Source organism: Sus scrofa, chromosome 14 (assembly GCF_000003025.6).
Source record: "Sus scrofa isolate TJ Tabasco breed Duroc chromosome 14, Sscrofa11.1, whole genome shotgun sequence".
NCBI lineage: Eukaryota > Metazoa > Chordata > Mammalia > Artiodactyla > Suidae > Sus > Sus scrofa.
In genome coordinates this window covers 129,878,283-129,895,592 of record NC_010456.5, presented here as the reverse complement: position 1 = coordinate 129,895,592, position 17,310 = coordinate 129,878,283, and the positions used below count along the sequence as shown (strand labels likewise).

Genomic DNA, 17,310 nt, shown 5'->3' with positions numbered 1-17,310 from the left:
CATGTCCTCTTGTATGGTCATTGCAACATCATCTTCTTCATCCTCTCATTGACATCTGCTTCCCAATAGCCCCTTCTGGTGGCACCTCCCTAGGGCTGGCCATTGACAGGATGCCCGTCAGGACAACGCAGTAGTGGCAATGTGTGTCCTGTTGGCTCAGGGCCCCTCCCCTGGTCCCTGAGGTGCTGGTAGGACTTCAATCACAGCACCCACAGCCACAAGACTGGGCACTTGCCCTGGACTCAGCCAACCGCAGATCCCATGATGGGTCCAAAAGCAAGCACTGCCCCAAGCTGGCCACTCGGAGTTCTTTTGTACAAATAACAGAAAAGGTATCTTGCTACTGCATTTGCTACCCTAGAAGGAGGTTAACTGGGTGCACTGGCAGCGTGTTTACTTAAAAGTGGCTAAGACCTTTCTTCAGGAGGCCAATCCTCAGAGAGACGGAGAGCCCAAGTGCCCTCATTTGAACCTTTCGTCCATTCATACCTGAAGATCTGTCCTAGACTGGACAGGTACAGGCACCAGTAAGTCCCCCTTGGTGCTGGAGCCAGCTTGATGTGGGTCTCTTCCATTTGTAGCCAAATCCAACTAATAGAGTTAGTTGTCGATGCCAAGACTGCCATTACCTGGTGCTCTCAGCCTTGTGTCTCCTGGGAAGCCAACCCTTCTTGAAGGCCTTTGAGTCTGCACCACACCTAAGCCACACTGTTCCACGCAAGAGGGGGAAGTGCATCATATGCTGAAGTGCAACTCGCATCTCAGGACTTCACCAGTTCCTACAGCTTCTGCCTGCAGCCACACTCTCCACGGGCCGGGACTGAGTTCTTGAATCTGAACTGGAGGCAAATCTGCAAGGCGTGAGCCCTGCTGTCCTCCTCAATCCAGGCTCTCCCTCAGCTGCAACACACACAAAAATCTCTCCTTCCTCCCCTTCCAGAGCCCTCTGCCCACCTGTTATCACACATGCTCAGACATGTCTGAACACCAGGTTCAGCTCAGTCTGCAAACACACACACACACGCGCGCGTGTGCACGCATACACATGCACGTACTTCTAAATTTAAAGTAATGAGAAAGAACCAAGGGAAAGGTTTGTAGACTGCTTTGATTGGAAGGGTCAAGAGGAAGGAGATCCATGCAAAGAAAGTAAAGAGAATGAATATAACAACTTGAATGACTTTTACAAGACCCAGAAAGGACAATAAGTTCTTCTCCTCAAATGTCAGCAAAAAAAAAAAAAAAAAAATCCAGCCTCTATTTAAAAATATAGCCAAATGTAATTTCATATGGTTGAATTCACTGTCTAATTGGTTTCTGCCTAGTACCATTTTTGAAGGGTTGCCTCCTCCTCTCTATCCATAGCTGTGCAGTGGGAACAGTCATGTTTGTACAGAATGACCACAGATCAAAAGCCTCTCCCCCAGGAACTTGGGAGGAAGACCAACAGAGGCCACTCAGCCTTCCTAGGGTGGGTGTGGGTGTCAGGGGCTGTTGACAGTAACTTTCTAGATACTCAGTTCTTGGTTCTCGTCTCTGCTGAGATCCAATCAAGGTGTCTGCTCTTGGGTTCGGCCATAGCCCCCAATGCCCTTTCAAAGAATCCTGTCTGCTAAAACTAGGTCAAATGATTTTTTTTTTTTTTTTTACTTTTCATGGCCACACCTACCTCTTATGGAGGTTCCTAGGATAGAGGTCAAATGGGAGCTACAGCTGCCAGTCTACACCACAGCCACAGCAACACAGGATCCGAGTCACATCTGCGACCTACACTACAGCTCATGGCAACACCGGATCCTAAACCCACTGAGCGAGGCCAGGGATCAAACCTGTGTCCTTATGGATGCTAGTCAGATTCGTTAACTGCTGAGCCACGATGGGAACTCCTCAAATGATTTTCGTTACCGGCAGCCAAAGAGTATTAGTTATAAGACATCTACTGAGCCAAAGATGACTGTTAGAGGACTGAGAAAGAACAAGAGCCAAGGATCCTAAATAAATAAATGATAGATAATAAAGTGACTTAAGAAATAACCAAAGCAAGAGAGACACTCTGACCCTCCTTTCTGTCTCCCTGAAGACAGGAAATACATGTCTCCTTGCATCTGGAGGTGGAAGGACTTAGCAGCAGAGATAGGGAATTCGGGCCGAGAAGCCTGTGCAAACAAACCTTGCTCCATTTATTCTTTTCATTTACTCCCTCAAGCCCCAATTCTGTTTAAATTCTTCACGGAGGACCCAAGGCCTAGGTTTCTTTGTCCTGTCAATTCCTCATAAACTTAGTGTTTCTAAAAGCTGCTGCCTGTTTTGGCCCCTTCTTAGGTCCTCTTTCTAGAAGACCTCCATGTGCAAGAATTAAAATGAGTTTCTTTTTCTCTTGTCAAACTATCTTGTGTCAAATGTATCATTAGTCCAGCCACAAGAACTCAAGAAGGGTAGAGGGGAAATTTCCCCTTTCCTGACAGTACTTGCCCTGGGCAGGCTTCAGGGGTCAGGTGCCACACCTCTCTGCTCCCAAAACGTTCCCACAAAGTCAGACGATGAGCCCCTTGAGGACAAGGACGCAGCTCCCTAGCATCGGTCCTTTGCATGGCTGGTCTTGGAAATTCAACAAATGTCTGTTGGACACATACATGAATTGTCAAAAAGGTAAGTCCTTACTGGTAACCTGTAACAGATACTAATTATTGTCAACCATGTTTTTTTTTTAATTCCTGAGCAGTGGTTCTTGCTCGTGGAATCCTATTTCTCAGCAGTCAATTCAGTCAATTTCATACACATTCATCCTGCTTAGAGTCTCTGGCACCCTCTCCTCCAGGGAAGTAGATTTTCCACTGAAACTTGGGATGACTCCATTTATCAATGTTACGTTGCTCAGGAATATAAGGTTACACTCGTTATTGTGGTCTTGGTGTTATCTGGCGACAGGAACACTAAATTATAAACCTCTCATATGTTTTAGGTGGATATTTTTCTCAAAGGACTGAAGTTGAGTGATATGCTTGGCATCTATTTAAATAACAATAACAAGTACCTTTTACTGCACCCTTTCTTAAGTAGCCGGGACTGGGCTAAGCATTTTACATGTATGAGCTCACTCATTCCTCACCATAACACCTAGAAGTTATTGCCACTTTATAGACATACGGGTGGCCAGTAGGCATATGAAAAAAACGCTCAGCATCACTAATTATTTGAGAAATACGAATCTAAACTACAATGAGACACCACCTCACATAAGTCAAAGTCAGAACAGCCGTCATTAACAAGTCTACAAAACAACAAATGCTGGGTGGGGAGAAAAGGGAACTCTCCTTCATTGTTGGTGGGAGAGTAAATTGATACAACCACTACAGAAACAATAGGGAGGTTCCTCACAAAACTAAACATAGAGCTATCATATGATCTAGCAATCCCACTCCAGGGCATATATCTGGACAAAATTTTCATTCAAGAAGATACATGCACCCTTATGTTTGTAGCAGCACTACTCACAATAGCCAAGACATGGAAACACCCTAAATGTCCATCGACAGATGACTGGATTAAGAAGATGTGGTACATATACATGATGGAATACTACTCAGCCATAAAAAAAGAACAAAATAATGCCATTTGCTGCAACATGGATGCAACTAGAGATTCTCATGCTAAGTAAGTCAGAAAGAGAAAGACAAATAAATACCATGTGATATCACTTATATGCGGGATCTAAAATATGGCACAAATGAACCTATCTACAGAGCAGACTCATGGACACAGAGAACAGACTTGCGGTTGCCAAGCGGGAGGTGGGAGGAAGTGGGATGGACCAGGAGTTTGGGGTTGATAGATGCAAACTATTACATTTAGAATGGACAAACATTCTAAATGTAATGAGTTTGTCCATTTTATAGTTCCCTGCTGTATAGCCCAGGGAACTATAAAATCCAGTCTCTTGGGATAGACAATGACAGAAGATAATATGAGAAAAAGAATGTATATATATGACTGGGTCACTATACTGTATAGCAGAAATTGGCACAACATTGTAAATCAACCATACTCTAATAAAAAACAAATTTTTTAAAAGAAGTTATTGCCACTTTATAGATGAGGAGATGGATATTTATAGACGTTAAGTAACTTGCTCAATATGACACAGATGGTAAGTGGCAGAGCCCAGAACCAAAGACATTAGATTCAAAATGACCCACGTTCCCTATCAATGGGCATCTAAGAAAAAGATGGACTGAGAATGGGTGTGATGAGGACACCAAAGGGTGGTGAGAAAATTGACTGAAAACAAGTGACTACATTTCATTATGTTCCCATACACCTTTTTCATTGCTCTAAGAATATTTGCTTCTTTCATTATTCTCTTGTTACCTGTCATACAACTGGAAACGGGAACCTGAGGCAAGAAGTGATTGGAAGAGCATTATTCCTCACTTCTCCACTGCAATTTGACATAAGACCATGTATCTAAGCCCACATTAGGAATCTCTTGAAAGCAATAACTTTGCAAACGAGATTACCAGCAGCAAAGCAAACCACCTTGGGGTTCATGAGGTCTGCATTCGCTGAGATGAGAATTCAAACTATAAATCACCAAGACGTAGGAAGATGAAGACTCCTTGGAGGTGTAGACAGAGATGCTATTCTGTGCAACCCCATCTGGGCTTCCTAAGGACACATCCCTAAAACTTACCTCGATGCTCTAACAAAGTGTCCAGTAAAGAGAAGATTTCCTTAGGATTATCTGATATAGATTGGTTAAACAAAACGAAACCTACGTCTGGGGCTGAGCCTGCAATGTGCTTGACTGGTTCTTTTCGAGGTGGATGTCTCCTTTGGGTCGGAAAAGGAAAAGTTCCAAAAGTGCTGAGACCAGGTATTTTAAATGAATCAAGAGAACATATCAAAATTTGATGGTGGAAAATAGGTCAGCTCCTATATATACATACACTTTTTTTTTTTTTTTAAAGAAAAAGGTTTCTACGGTAAGGCCTTGAAATATGCCACACACTGAAAAATACTGCCATTAGAGGAATTAAAATTGAGGCCTAAGGGTTCCTCTCTCTTTGATTTTCTGTCTCCATAAGTCACAGAAAATGTGGCCTATTTGTAGAATTTCACCACGAATTGCTCAAAGAATGTTGACTTGAAAAAAAAAAATCTATTGAAATAAAGGCAAATGTTTTGTGGCAGGCAAGGACACAAATGCAAAGAAATGTTTATGTTCTACTGAACTAGAGATGATTTTTTTAATGGTAACTATGAAGCAAAATAGGGTTGGAAATATTGCTAATTAGTGAATATTATACCTTGTCTAATTAATCTTGGGAACCAAGGTGAGTCAAGGGGTGATAAAGGAGGGCCATCCTAGGCTTCAGCATGGCCTAGCCAGTCACCAAGGACATTTATCCCTTTCAGTCTCCTATAGAATTATCATTACTCCCCTGCTATATGTACCAGAGAGTGACTCCCCCATCAAAGAATCCCGACATCATATGAGTCGCCGCATTAGTGTCCTATGCTCTTGTGTCTAATGCCAAAACAAAGCATTCAGCCAAAGGTGGAAACAGCCCAAAGGTCATCAAGAGATGAATGGATAAACCGGATGTAGCAGATCCATAAGTGGAATATCACTCAGCCATGAAAAAGGAATGGAGTTCTAATACATGCCACAATGTGGATGAACCTTGAAAACACTCGAAGTGAAAGAAGCCACATAAAAGGCCACATATTACCTGATTTCACTCATATGAAATAGCAGAAGAGATAAACCCAGAGATTCAGAATGCAGATCGCTGATGGCAGGGATCTAGGGATGGGCGGAAACAGAAAAACAACTGCTTAATGGGTGCAGTGTTTTCTTGTGCAGTGATGAAAATGTTTGGAAGTAGATAGAAGTGGCGACTGCACAGCACCGTGACTGTACCAAATGCCCCTGAATTTTTCCCTTAAAAATGGTTAATTTTATGTCCTGTGAATTTCACTTCAATAAGAAATTTTGCAATAAGATAAAACTTCTACTTTCTGTCTTTAAAAAAATGCCACATGGAAATTTTAATACAAAAGTAAGAGGATGGTGTGATAAATGCTTCTAATAAAAACAAAATTATGAAAGCAGGCCTCCTGTCCTCCACAGCACTCAAAAGTGAAGCATAAAATCTTTTGGATGGGTCATAACCTTCTGAGGAGAAATGGATTTAATCAAAAACTATGGGCTTAGTTGAGCAGGAAGATTCCCAGCCACAAAATTCTAGCCATCACCCCCTCTAGGCAGAAAAAAAAAAAAAAGGCTGCAAATGGCAACACCCCTGAGAAGCTTTTTTCTTCTGTTACATCCATCTCTTGCTGAGCCAGTGGGGGGTGGGAGATAAACCTGTCCCCCAATGGCTCCTCAGTTTCATGGGAGCACTGGGCCCACAAGCTCGTCTGAAGGCATAAATCTGCCTCTACACTCAGGGCCCAACCTCCCCACGGAAAGAAACCCGAGCTTTAACCAAATCAGGGAGTCTGAGAATTCTGGAAAGTTCACTTTGTGCTGCTCCAGGCTTCCTAAGATTTGCCTTATCACATATCTGCACAAAACCCTGCTCTAAGAAGAGGTTCCACATAAGAAAGGTGCATCCGTTATGAATCTCTGCTTCCATCTCTTTCCTCCCCAGAAAGTAACACCTTTGCTTTACTTGTAAAATGATTTATCAGGCTTTTTTTTTTTTTTTTTTTTTTTGTCTTTTTAGGGCAGCCCCCACAGCATATGGAAGTTCCAGGTTAGGGGTCAAATCAGAGCTGCAACTGCCGCTTACACCACATCACAGCAACACTGGATCGACCTACGCTGCAGCTTGCCGCAAGGCTGGATCCAGGCCAGCCTAGAATCAAATCTGCATCCTCACAGACACTATATCAGGTCCTTAACCCTCTGAGCCACAACAGGAGCTCCCATCAGGACTTTAATAACTGCTGACCGTGACCAGAATGATCTTGATGAAAGTGGCTTGAGCAGAATCAAAGCTAAGTCAGTGAACGCAACAGCGGGCATATTTTCCAGTGGAATCCTTCCCACGTGGAATGATCTGGGATCAGTATCCAGACACACGGCCATTTCTTATACACGCACTCTTTTCTGGTTGAGTTTGTGCACGGGACGGTGGCTGCAAAAGAGACCTACTGAGTGCACATACAAAGTAACCCATAAGCAAGGAGGCAAGGCTGGGAGAGGAGCTGAATGCAAACCTGGAAGCCACATTTGTGCTGCAGCATCACTTAGAAATTCCTAGATATCACAGGGGGGAATACATCCAATTTATCAGCTTTGACAGGAAGGCGTGATGAGTCGCCAAACTCCGTTACCTTGGGGCCTGTTTTCCACAGACGCAGCCACAGACTGCACTACAACACGCGTGCTCAGAGCTGTTTGGATTTTCTGACCAAACTCTTCCTCTTATCTTCTTTGAGAAGCAGGAAGGAAATAAACCAAGAAAATAAACATTTGTACAGCAAACTGATAACTAGAAAGGCAGTAACTAAAACAAGTCCTATAAGATTGGCTATCACACTATTTGTCTTCCTCTCCTCACTCTAGAATTTTCTGCACACTTTTATGGGGAGAAGGGGTAAGGAATCCATCAAAATAATAAGACATTGACCATCCATCTCTACCTGCCCGCAGCCATGAACACAGCATCCATCTCTTTAAGTATCTCCATTCATAACAAGGAACAAGAGAAAGAGAGAGGTTTGCATTTAGATTCTTAAACGAATGTGGGCCACCTGAGTTTATATACAATCTGAGATTTTTACAAAATGTATTGTTTAACTTCAGCATCTAAAGAGAGGGTCAGAAGTTTCATCAAGCTCTTAGAAAAAAAAAAAAAAGCTCTTAGAGAGATCCCTGATCCAAAAAGCTCTAGACTTTAATTTTATTTATTAAAAAAATTTTTAGGGCCACCCCTGCAGCGTATGGAAGTTCCCAGGCTAGGGGTTGAATCAGAGCTGCAGCTGCCGGCCTACACCACAACCACAGCAACGCTCGATCTAAGCTACATCTGCAACCTACACCATAGCTTGAGGCAACACCAGATCCTTAACCCACTGCGCAAGGCCAGGGATCAAACCCAGATGCTCACAGAAACAATGCTGGGTTCTTAACCCGCTGAGCCACAATGGGAACTCCTCTTCCTCTTCTTTTGCTAATAGCACCCTCATGCCACCCTTCTCCCTATGAAAAGGGTCCATTTTGTACAACTCTTTCCGGCCTGGGTGGGATGACTGCCTGATTCCTCACGTAAGAGAGCCAATTAGATCTTCAAAGTCACTCATTTGAATTGTTTTTTAACACTTCACAGGTAGACAGAGCCTTGTGAGAGGTTAGAATTTAAATTCACATCACCTGTCTGCAGGTACACACAAAATTAAATTCAGTTGTTAACAAACGGTGGGTTTCCCCCAGACTTCAGTCCTACAGACACAGTTTTTGACAAGCCCCTGCTGACTTGTCTCACATGAGTCCAAGCAGAGCCAGTTCTGTTCTCTAGAATCTGCTCTGGCTAATTTCTGTTTCATCCACACAAACCCATAAAGCATGAGTCAGATCCACTCTGGCCTAGTTTATAAAATCTTGTTCCAGCATGGAGAACTCAGGTCCCAGGCCTCGGCATGTCAGCCTCACAGGGATCTCCAACCCCCTACCCCAGTGCACTTCTCTCATTCGCTGCTGAGAGACCATCTGAACTTCGAGAGACTCAAGTTCACACAGAAAGCATCAGGGCTGGACCAGAACCCCAGGGACGCTGCAACTGCAAAACCCACACTCCTAGCTCCCATGCCATCCTGGGAAGGTGTCGTCCCATTTTACAGTTAAGGAAACAGAGGTGCATATCTGTCCATAAAATGGCTTAGTCACTCACAGGCCAATGCGACCCTGGCCGGTTCCTCCCTAACCATTAACTGTAACAATGTGTCAACTTCAAGGCAGAACTTCCAATCAGCCTCAGGCAAGACGGTGACCTGGCCGTCTTTGGCTTTTTTTTTTTTTTTAATACTTAAAATCTTATTACATTTATAAGTGTACAACAATCATCACAACCAAATTTTACAGCATGTCCATCCCAAACCCTCAGTGCATTCTCCCACCCCGCAACCTATCCCCTTTGGAAACCGTAAGCTTTTCAGTTTGTGAGTCGGTATCTGTTCTGCAAAGAAGTTCATTGTGTCCTTTTTGCAGATTCCACATACACACACCCGCAGTCAACTCATCTATGACAAAGGAGGCAAGAATATACAATGGAGAAAAGACAGCCCCTTCCATAAGCGGTGCTGGGAAAACTGGACAGCCACATGGAAAAGAATGAAATTAGAACACTTCCTAACACCACACACAAAAATACACTCAGCATGGATTAAAGACCTAGATATAAGACCAGATACTATAAAACTCTTAGAGGAAAACATAGGCCAAACACTCTCCAACATAAACGACAGTAACATCTCGGATCCACCTCTTAGAGCAATGACAATAAAAGCAAACATAAACAAATGGGACTTAATTAACTTAAAAGTTTCTGGCTTCTCTTCCCTGCACCCCGTGCCCCTGCTTCTTCTCCCTCCCAACCCGGCCCCGCACTGTGAACCATTCACCAGGGCCCCGTTCTCCAAGCAGAAAACTGGCCCAGCCCCTGGTGTGTCCTGACAAGGGCTCCTTGGGGCGTGTCCCCTGTCACTTCAGGGGGAGCGGAGATGTCCTCCACAACCAGCCCTTTCCCTCTCCCTCCCCGAGCAAAATGTGTGCCTCTCCTCCTGACCTGGAGGCCAAGCCTTCATGTACCTTTCCTGATGGAAAGAAGTGTCTGTCTGTCCTTACCGCTCCTCGTGCCATCACTGGTGTTGCCAGGCGGGGCGCCAGGGCGCTGACCCCAGCAGAGCTGGGTGGCGAATCCTCTCGGTGCCTCTAAGACACTGGTTCCAATCTCGCTCCTGCCAGCCTCTCCTCTGCCAAATTCAACACTAGGCATTAGCCCCTTTTCTTTTTTCTGCCTCGAACCCTGAGGGAACTGTTATTAATAAATGGAGACCTGCCCAGGAAGCAGCAGCTACAGGCCAGGGGAGACGAGATGCTGGGAGACTTCAGGGGACAGGCTCCACCCAGTACCTGGAGAGGTAACAGTTCCCTGGACAGCGTGAGGCAGGGCCAATGCCTCAGCTGCCTGGTGAACGGCAGCTCAGCACCGCTGGCAGGCCCAGGACAGAATTTGGCATCTTATCAGGACAGCTTCTTGGCCAGAAATGCAGGTGGCAAAAGTGCATTACAACCCATGTAAGAGTTGCCACCTCCAGCTCCACGCCTTTCAAAGGTCCCCCTTCAGAGGTGGCTGTGCTCCCTCCAGGGCTGTGTACACCCCAGAGGCTGGGGGCAATGGCCACAATTTAGAGCAAGGGGTTGAAACCAAGTCCCCCCTAAAACTGAGTGTGTAATTACCTTCTCTATTCCTTCTTTTATCCCTCTGACCTCAAACCTGTGCTAACTGAACACTAATCCACCAGCCAAATGACTAGAACGGCTGTTGTCAATAACATCGACACTAATGTAATAAAATTGCCCTTGTCAATAGCCTGGCTAATGTGCTGAAATTGCTGTTGTAGATATTATCATTAACTACAAACTTGAGCTGTTTTTCCAGGTCAAGATGAACTAACAGACCCCCCCACCCCGAGCCGTGGACCACCAGGCCAGAGAATCATAAATTATAGATCACGCTGGTCCAAAACTTCAATTAAGGAATGTCTCAAGACTTGATTAGTCCCAGCCTCTTTGTTATTTTCGTTTTAAAAAACCCCTAATTGGAACAGCTCTGAGGCTTGTCTCCCACCCCTTTGCTTGGCGCCCTGCAATAAACCCTTACTTTGCCGCTGTCAGAGTTTGGCTTTCTGCACTACAGGCACACAAGTCCTTGCTTGGTTACAGTGCGAGAATCACCCCTGCCTTCCAAGGTCGAGGTCACAGAACCCCTTCCAGCTCCGAATGAGGCCACCTGGTTTCCAATCCCGCTCTGGCGCCATCTGCTGGCCACTCTGCATATCGTCTCTGTCAATGGGACAATGCTAACCGCCGCCTCTTGGATGGGGTAGATGAGTCCAGTGCTTAGCGCAGGGCCTGTGGAGCAAGCACTAGAGAAAAGGTTTGCTACTTCCATGGTTTCCAGTTTCCTCTAACAAACCTTGGGTCGGCCGTGTCCCTCTAATCACAGGACATCACTAAATGTCTAGTCACATGTATCACTTTTGCTTAAAGGCACACAGCTAAAAACAAAGTATTCCCATGCAAACAATTCACTGATTCCATAGAGAAAATATGGTTTATTCACAGATACACAAGGTCAGGAAAGAACAGCACTATATATCGGATCACTAAGATTCTTAGCCTAGTTGTCTTTTTCAGACAAAATCCAAAATACTATAAACTCTGTTAACATGAGGAGTATTTCCTTGGTCCTCCTCCAGGAAAGCTGGGCCCATATTTTAAAGAAATCAGTGTTTCAACCTTTTCTAACATAAATGGAGAAAGGACAACAGAACTGAGAACAAGGGAAAGTAACTATACTGCTTGGAAACCCCTTGTTATGGTTAATTACGCCCCACCCCCAAATTCATATCTTCAGGTCCTAACCCCCCGTACTTCAGAATGTGACCTTACTTAGGAAGGGTCATTGCAGGTGTAATTAGTTAAGATGAAGTCAGGCACAAAGCAAGGCCAATGGGCAGCTCATGCTCAAAAGACCAGAACTCTGATGGCTTTCAGGGAAGGATTTTTTCGGTGTTTTTGTCTTTTTAGGGCCACACCTGAGGCATATGGAGGTTCCCAGGCTAGGGGTCCAATCGGAGCTGAAGCCGCCGGCCTATGCCACAGCCACAGCAATGTGGGATCCAAGCCGCGTCTGCAACCTACCGCACAGCTCACAGCAACACCAGATCCTTAACCCATTGAGCAAGGGCAGGGATCAAACCCAGGTCTTCATGGATGCTATTCGGGTTCGCTAACCACTTAGCCACAATGGGAACTCCGTCAGGGAAGGATTTTTAAGGCAACATTTGGGGTGAGGGCTGCAGGGTGCATGGTTTTCTTCTGACTGGTTGGTGGTGAGGACAGGGTGGTGTTTCAGAAAACTTAATCATCAACCTTCTGGCTCCAGTCAGTCTGGGATCAATGTGTTATGATCAGCAGGTAGTCACCACCCTCCATCTGAGTGGGGGTCCTAGTTTCTACAGAACAAGTCAAAGATATTCATCAGATTGTCATGTACCCTTGGGGGGCAGGGCTAGGACTTCATTTTATTATCTGAGCTATTTTTTACATTTAAAAATTTTTTTATTTTATCGTTTATTTATCTGAACTGTTATTTAAGCTATCATTACTTTTTTTATTATAGCTGGTTTACAGTGTTCTGTCAATTTTCTACTGTATAGCATGTTGACCCAATTACACATACATGTATAGATCCATCAGAAGTGATTAGACATAGTTCCCAGTGCTATACAGCAGGATCTTACGGCACATCCATTCCCAAGGCAAGAGTCTGCATCTATTAACCCCAGATTCCCAGTCCATCCCACTCCCTCTCCCCTCCACGATCACCCTGGCAACCACAAGTCCGTCCTCCAAGTCCATGATTTTCTTTTCTGTGGCAAGGTTCATTTGTGTAGTATATCAGATTCTGGATATAAGTGATATCATATGGTATCTGTCTTCCTCTTTCTGACTCCACTCAGTATGAGAGTCTCAAGTTCCATCCATGCTGCTGCAAATGGCATTATTTTGTTCTTTTTTATGGCTCAGTAGTATTCCATTGTGTATATATCCCACATCTTCCTAATCCAATCATCTGTTGATGGACATTTGGGTTGTTTCCATGTCCTGGCTATTGTGAATAGTGCTGCAATGAACATGCAGATGCATGTGTCTTTTTCAAGGAAAGTTTTGTCCAAATATATGCCCAAGAATGGGATTGCTGGGTCATATGGTAGTTCTATGTATAGTTTTCTAAGGTACCTCCGTACTGTGCTCCATAGTGGTTGTACTAGCTTACATTCCCACCACCTATTTAAGCTATCATTACTTTTATTACTCGAGTGCTTTTCCCTTGTTTCTGCATTCCCTCAGTTCCTTAATTAGTTAGCTGTTTGAGTCTACTCTTTGGAACTCAGGGAAGGCCTAGGAGACAAAAGTGCTTTTTTGTTTTGTTTTGTGGCTTTTTTAGGACTGCACCCATGGCATAGAAAGTTCCCAGGCTGGGGGTCAAATCAGAGCTGCATCTGCTGGCCTACACCACAGCCATAGCAAGGCAGGATCCCAGCCATGTCTGCAACCTACACCACAGCTCACAATGGCGCCGGATCCTTAATCCTCTGAGAGAAGCCAGGAATCAAACTTGCATTTTCATGGATACCGCTTGGGTTTGTTACCACTGAGCCACAGCGGGAACTCCCGAGACCAAAGTGTTCTTTACAAACAAGAAACAGGGAACACAGAGGGACTTTTGTACCCAGAAAACCCCCGCAGGGTCCTGCTCAGTTTCATGTTCTCCAGGACTGTGAGTCAATTTCTGTTGTTTCAGTCACCCAGATTGTACTACTTTGTTATAGCTATCCTCAAAAACTAGTACACACCTCCATAGCCAGAAAGTGTAGAAGGTTATATGAAGGTCACTCAGTGGTCCACAGAATATGTTTGTTCCACAAAGGTTTGGGGGTAGCTGCCCTGGAGGGGTGCCGTGCTGGGTCCTGGGGCTACAATGGTCCCACCACACAGACACGCAAGCCTCAGCACTGAACTCCCTGTGGCCCATGTGACGGCTTGGAAAGGTTGGGGAAGCTGCCAAGAGCTTGGACATGGCCCCTGAGGGACCTGATGTAACCAGTAGCAGCTGCACACAACTGAGGAGAGCCAGAAGGGGCCAAGGTGACAGATGCAGCAGCCTCAGGAGTCTGGCAGTGACGGAGAGGCTCCTGTCAGCTTCACACGCCCACGACAATGTTGCTGATGCAAAAATGGGGAGGAGAAACTGTATCTTGGAGCAAATGGCATGACATCTTCTATGGCTGAAAAGGTATTTTGCTTAGAATTTGCCGTGGGCAACTATGACGAAGCCCTAAAGTTTATCTTCCAGTCAAATGATAAGGTCACTACACTGATTTCAGGTGAGGGCAGGGTCTATTAACCACAGTTTTTCACCTGGTTGAGCCCATTAGGCTGAGCTCTGCACGGGGATGCGCGACCCCTAGTGGTCGGGAGGAGAGAGAAAACGTTGGGGACAGGATAGAAATGTCTAATTAGGATTTTTAAGTTGTTTATAGGTGAGGGAGTCCTCTATCAGTCTCCCCTGGGCGTTCTCCAGTGACCCCCCCCCCCGCTACTGCTCCTTGGGGCTTTGAAGGACCTTAAAGGAGGCAACCCAGCGAAAAGGAAAAAATGAACCAACAGCTGGATTTGTCCAGATTTTTCTTTCTTTTTTTTCTTTTTCTTTTTTTGCCATCCTGCCATACATGGAGTTCCTGGGCCAGGGATCAGACCCAAGCCGCAGCTGTGACCTATGCCGCAGCTGCAGCAACGCCAGATCCCCAACGCACTGTATCAGGCCAGGACTCAAACTCACATCCCAGGGCTCCAGAGACACCACTGATCCCACTGCACCGCCACAGTGGGAACTGCAGCCCAGAAGTTATTTTATGGTACTTTTCTTCCCATCGCTCTGATTGCAAGGCCTGTGCACAAGGAAGAACATTGTCTGACTCCCTGTGAAAACCATTCCCTGGAATAACACAGCCCCCAAATGGCAAGATGTTTGCTATGTTCTTAAATCCACCCTTCCGGGGCAGGGAGGCAACTGGACAAGATAGTCACGTGTTACTACAGCACTCTTTGTGTCATCCTAAGAACAGGACATATTGTGCGTTGTTTCTGTGTTCTTAGGAACTCAAGAAAAGGTGTCTTTGGTAAATTCCTATTAAAATGATCGAGGGTCGGAATAAGCCTGTGAGAGGAAAAGAAAAATAAGTGGAGGTCGGACGGAGCTTGTGCCTGCCACCGAGGCCACCCAGAGCAAGCCGGGCATTTCCACGTGGGCTGGAAGGCCAGCGCTGCCCCTGCACACACACGTCACGACCTGCCAGGTAAACGCAGGCATGTGGCATGACCTTGGCTAAGCCCTCGCTCTCCTGGGAGACAGTGCTTCCATGTGTGAGCCCCCTTTCTTACCAAGTCTTAGAACATCTTTAAATGGTATCATTTAGGGTCCTTTGGTTGTGAATGACTGAAAAATTATCCCAAACTCGTTTAAGAAAGGAAAATGGGGAGCACCTGTTGAATGGCGTGTGCGAGCAAACCAAGCAAAGGGGAGCCCGGAGGTAAGATCTGTAGGGGCCAGGACTGTCCCCCCCTCGCTCTGCTTTTCTCTGCCAATGGGCACCATCCTCTCAGACAAGCTCGTCCACAAGGCTGGGGTCAGGATGGCCAGCAGCCCCGTGAGGATTCAAACAGCGAGAAGGTCTCCCTAAGGCTCTAACTAGAAACTTCAAGGGGGGGACCCCAAGTGGCCCAGTTGGGGTAACCTGATTATCACTGGACCAGTCACTACAGAAAGGAGGTGTGATGGGTTCAATTGTGTCCCCCAGAAGACACGCTCGGGTCCTAATTCCTGGAATCATGTGAACGTGACTTTGGAAACAAGGTCTTTGCTGATGTAATCAGGTTAAGATGAGGTCCTCCTGGGTCAGGGTGGGCCCTCATCCAACGACTAGAAAAACATGGACACAGATGTACACACACAGGGAGAAGACCGTGTGATGGCAGATTGGAGAGAGGGCTGCATCTGCAAAGGCCGAGGATCGCCAGCAACTACCAGCAGCTGGGTGAGGGGCGTGGAGCAGATTTTCTCCCAAGGCCTCCAGAAGGAGCCAACCCTGCCAACATCTTGATTCTGGACTTCTAACAGTGGGAGAGTGTCTGCTACGGCAAGCCGCCTGGTTTGTGATATTTTAGCACAGCAGCTCTGGGAAACTCAAACAGAGATGTAGGACCCCCAGTTGATCAGATAGCCACTGCAGTAGTCAAGAAGGCGGGGTCCTAAGAAGGGCAGCCCCCAGTATATGGTTGGAGGGGTGGAAAGGGCTGTACCCCCAAAGAAGGGGGGCTCCAGTACCCGGAAGAGCGTAAAGGGGGCTGGGCAGGCAAGCGCGGCGGCCACTTCATTAGCACACTCTGTCATCATCTTTGGCTGGATTTCTCGTAAAGGACGAGGATGGAAGAGTTCCCACTGTGGTTCAGAGGGTTGAGAACTTGGCTAGTATTCATGAGGATGCGGGTTCAATCCCTGGCCTCGCTCAGTGGGTTAAGGGTCCAGTGTTGCTGCAAGCTGCGGCATAAGTCACAGATGCAGCTTGGATCCGGCATTGCTGTGAGCTGTGGTGCAGGCCAGCAGCTGCAGCTCTGATTCAACCCCTAGCCTGGAACAGCCATATGCCACAGGTGTGGCCCGAAAAGGAAAAGGAAAAAAAATGAAGAGGATGGAATACAGTTTTGCACTACAGAAAATGCATATTCCCTCTTCCAAAGACAGTACAGATTCCTTCATCCAAAGTCAGGGATTTACAAGCCACTGAAATTTGAAGAGTTTTATTCTTTAGATAAGGACTGAAGTAGTTTGAGTTGTTTTGACACCCAGGGAGCTCATAGATTCATGCAGTCGTGCAACTCTGCTGTAAGAAATGTTTTATTAATTACACCAAGGTATATAAAAATTTAAAAGTTATGTTCCTTGAAGTACATATGCTATTTTGGTTGCCTATCGGATTCCATAAAATTCAAATTATGTATCAAAGAAAATAAAGATCCATTCCAATGAATTGAAATTAGCCATCATTTTAACATGCTTTTAAACTATTCTTAATTGATAACATGCTTCTATTGAATGGTCAGTTCAAAGATGGAAAAGCATTACTTACAAAGAGTAATCTTCCAGCAGACAATCCGTTAGCCTTGCTCTTAAAGATTCTATTTCAAGGCAAGCCCCATTGCAGGTAGAATTCTAATGAACCACACAGACAGAATCCTTTAAGAGCCTGGGTAGCCAGGAATGTTCTCCACAGCCATCTTCACTTTGCAAGCGCAAGAGCTTGGAAGCAAATGTAAAAGGGAAGAGAATGTGACTATGCATCCAAATCAGCCAACAAGTGCAGAATCTACTGAGACCTCACTCCTAACAGCTAAGGTGCCGTGTGTCGGTACCCCTGTATGTGATCTGTGGGGATCAGTGACTTCTCATGACA

The 17,310-nt window shown here is 45.6% G+C and overlaps 1 long non-coding RNA gene across 2 annotated transcripts in view; it reads right to left on the bottom strand.

Moving 5' to 3' along the window:
- Nucleotides 1–10,985, bottom strand: part of LOC110256804 — an 80,016-nt gene extending 69,031 nt beyond the window's left edge. The window contains exons 1-2 of one of the 2 annotated variants that reach the window (XR_002338820.1): nucleotides 10,893–10,985; nucleotides 9,854–9,981 (exon numbers count right to left, since the gene is read on the bottom strand). This is a non-coding gene — a long non-coding RNA (uncharacterized LOC110256804). Of the gene's footprint in view, nucleotides 1–9,853; nucleotides 9,982–10,468; nucleotides 10,704–10,892 lie in introns of those variants that run through there. The other variant, XR_002338819.1, reaches the window with a different exon arrangement.